Source organism: Mus pahari, chromosome 7, assembly GCF_900095145.1.
Source record: "Mus pahari chromosome 7, PAHARI_EIJ_v1.1, whole genome shotgun sequence".
Lineage (NCBI taxonomy): Eukaryota > Metazoa > Chordata > Mammalia > Rodentia > Muridae > Mus > Mus pahari.
This window is the reverse complement of record NC_034596.1, coordinates 108,438,414-108,442,476: the sequence shown is the minus strand read 5'-3', so window position 1 is coordinate 108,442,476 and position 4,063 is coordinate 108,438,414. Positions and strand designations below refer to the sequence as shown.

General features: G+C 38.2%; 1 pseudogene; it reads left to right on the top strand.

Annotated features, from left to right (window-relative positions):
• The first annotated feature begins 2,639 nt into the window (after nucleotides 1-2,639).
• On the top strand, nucleotides 2,640-3,071 carry LOC110324124 (annotated as a pseudogene).
• The last annotated feature ends 992 nt before the right edge of the window (nucleotides 3,072-4,063 follow it).

Here is a 4,063-nt window from a genome sequence, read left to right as displayed (position 1 = left end):
TAAGGCCTCATTGGCAAGGTGCTTAACATCAATAATTATACTACAATGTTAGAATAAATTAATAGTATTCATAGAAATCTTTAATTCTTGTACCATACAGTCTACACTTTTCCTCAGACTTTAAATCTGAGAACAGAAGTACTCTGTGCATATCTAAAAAATTCAGGAAAAATATCTAAATTCATTTCAGCTCAAATCTCAGCTTTAAATCAACATCATACCTATATGTACCCCATGGACAAAGCATCAGAAATGCAACATCTATGTTGTGGTATTTTAATTGTTACCCTACATTAAGTGGTGAGAACAGAAGACATATGGACCAAGGTGTATGTGTGATCCTTAGAAAACAATTTAAGTGACCTCACTCAGGATGATCATTTCTAGTTGCATCCATTTGTCTATGAGTTTCATGATGTCATTGATTTTAAAGCTGAGCAGAGTGTCATTGTGTAATTGTATCTCATTTTCTGTATCCATTACTCTGTTGAAGGACATCTGGGTTATCTCCAGCTTCTGGCTATTATAAATAAGGCTGCTATGAACATAGTGGAGCTTGCAGCCATCCAGAGATTGCTCCACCTGGGGATACATTCCATATACAGTGATTAAACCCAGATAATACTAGGGGTTCCATGAAGTGCTTGCTGAGAGGACCCTGATATAGCTATCTCTTGAGAGGCTCTGCTAGATCCTGAAAAACACAGAGGTGTATGCTCACAGCCAACCCTTGGACTGAGTACTGGGTTCCAAAAGGAGGTGTTGGAGAAAGGATTGAAGGAGCTAAAAGGGGTTTGCAACCCCATAGGAAGAACAACAGTATCAACCAACCAGACCCCATAGAGTTCCCACTGACTAAATCACCAACAAAAAAGTACACATGGAGGGACCCATGACTCCAGCCACATATATAGTAGAGGGTAGCCAATTGATGTTGGACATCAATTGGATGTGATGTCCTTGGTGTTGTGAAGGCTTAAGGTTCCATTATCTTTTGCTTCTTGTCACTGATTTCTACTGCCTATCTTTGATGAGGACGTTTGTGAGATATTTGAATCTCAAGCAGAGAATTTCAGACATTCTCAAGTATTCTCTTATTTCAAGACATATAATTCAATCATAGAAGAAAAGTCCTTGTAATGATGATAACCCAGGGGAAAGGAACCCAACCATTTGTCCAGGTCTCATTGGACATATTTCCCTAAATGTTCAGGACCTCAGCTGACACTCAGCATTCTGGGTTTAGTTTCTTTTCACAGTGTTGGTATAATTTTGGGGTAGGATCATATTTCATTGTTTTCACAGTCTTGATATCTTTCAAATAAGTCTGCTATTGTGTAGCTCTCTTTGATGAAAATGAGAGTTTACCCAAGCTTATTTCCTTATATTCAGTTATGTTTATACCAAATATTCACTATGAAAGTTGTCCAAATTTAGGAAGTTGTCCCTCAACGGAGGAATGGATACAGAAAATGTACATCTACACAATTCAATTCTACTCTGGTACTAAAAACAATGATTTTTGAAGTTCTTAGGCAAATAGATGGAGCTAGAAAATATCATCCTGAATGAGGTAATGCAATCATAAAAGAACCCACATGATATAAACTCACTCATAAGTAGATATTAGCCCAGAAGCTCAGAATACTCACGGTAGAACTCACAGCCTAATTGAAGCTCAAGAAGAAGGAAGACCAAAGTATGTATACTTCGTTCCTTCTTAGAAGGTGGAACAAAATACTCATGGGAGGAGACACAGAGTGTGGATCAGAGACTGAAGGAGGCCATCCAGAGACTGCACCACCTGGGGGTCCATCCCATATACAGTCACCAAACTCATACACTATTGTGGATGCAAACAAGTACTTGCTGATAGGAACCTGATAGAGATGTCTATCTGCCAGTGTGTGTGTGTGTGTGTGTGTGTGTGTGTGTGTGTGTATGTGTGTGTGTGTGTGTGCATGTATGTAACAATGTCTTAATGATGAAATCATTTGTTAATACATCTACTGCTTATACTTATTTAGTTATTCATTATAGTGTTCCAATAGTCATTGATGTGTACATATTTTGAAGCATATTGATGGTTACTCAGTTTAGTGAGTTTTGAAGTATATAACCTGTGGGAAAGGAAAATATTACACACACACACACACACACACACACACACACACACACACGAAAGATTTTTATTCTCAAAAGTTAGCCATTTTTGGAATTTGCAATCAGAGTCATTATTATCATCATCAACAACATCATCATCATCAAAAAGCACCATCTGCAATTCAATATCTTAAATTTGTCTCAAAGTGGAGCAACAGGATCACACCAAAAATCTATTAAAAGACTAGTCCCTGAAGTTACACCCACAGCATCTCACTGGGGCTCAGGTAAAGTGTATGGGATGCATTTCCTCAGAGAGGATTAGGACTTAGACCTGAGCATCCTGTTACCTGACCTGTGAGGCTTTTCAGTCCTTATTCTCTAGTTCTCCAATTGGACAAGGTTCTTATGTAAGTAGTATCCTCTTCATGAATATGCAAATTAATTGAATCCAGGGCAGTTACTAAACGGATGTCCACACATTGAAAACAACATCAGTGTTCTCTCCACAGTCCCTGAACACACTAAATCTAAGCATGGAATGGAGCTGCATCTTTCTACTGTCAATAACTGTAGGTAAGGTGCTCACCAGTTCCAAATCTGAAGAAGAGACAGAGCTTGAGGTGATAATGACTTCCACTCTGCCTTTCTCTCCACAGGTGTCCACTCCCAGGTCCAGCTGCAGCAGTTTGGACCTGAGTGGGTGATACCTGGGGCCTCAGTGAAGATGTCCTGCAAGGCTTCTGGCTACACCTTTAATAACTATGAAATTCACTGGGTGAAGCAGAGTCTGAAGCAGGGACTGGAATGGATTAGAGCTATTCATCCTGGAAATGGTGATATTGCCTACAATCAGAAGTACTGCAGACACATCCTCCAAAACAGCCTACATGCAACTCAGCAGCTTGACATCTGAGGACACTGCTGACTATTATTGTGAGAGACACAGTGTTGAAACTACATCCTGAGTGTGTCAGAAAACCTGGAGGTCTAAGAACCTTCCTGGGAACTAAATGACAGAAAGATTGTCCTTTATACTAGCTCAGAAATAGTAATTTTGAATGTTCCTTTATTGCCTCCTTCTCTCAGTCCTATAGTGCCTTTGTCATCTTTGTAAAAGGACTTCTATGAATAAAGTGATGCTGAAACCTACAGCTCACCATTCCTTGCAAATCTATTCACCAGTGAAGACCTTCATTGACATGATTTTATTCAGTAAAAGAACAAAAACCAAAAGTGTAAAGATCATGATAAAAATATCTCTGGATTCTGAGAGCCCAGAACTTTTGTTGAAATTGTTGGGGAAAATGGATGATATGAATTTGACCTATAAAATTCAAATCACCAACACCTGGGCAAAGAGACACTCCTTTAATCGTCTTAAGTATTCTATGACTTCATGTGTGTTGATAACTCTGGCTGTGTGTTCCAGAAGAAGTCTCAGTTTCTTAGAATATGGAAAATATTTATATCAGAACGGACAGGCATGTAAATATATGCCCAGTAATTTGGTTCAAAATATTATCAAGTCATTTTTTACAGAAATGACTTACCAACACAATGTATGTACCTGTTAATTATGGTAGGTTTTGAGATTACATGTATGTGTTTGCCACCATATTTATTTCCCTCCCAGTCTCATTAATCATCCCTACTGTCACTGGACATTTTAGAACATGGAGCTATATTGATACATCATCAAATCTCATAGTTCATTCATTGCATACCTGTTGCCCATGTTTGTTCTATAGAGTATTTGTGAACTTGTATGTCTGCAACCACGTGTGTTTCTTGTGCTTTGCTTTGGTGACATTTCATCAGATTGTTTGTTTTATCCTATTTGTTTTTCTTTTATATTAATTTATTTTTTCTTTTTATTACATTTTATTTCTCGTTGTTTTCTAATTAGATAAAGAAACAGAATCAAGCTGGGAGAAGATTGAGGTGGTGTTGAGGAAGG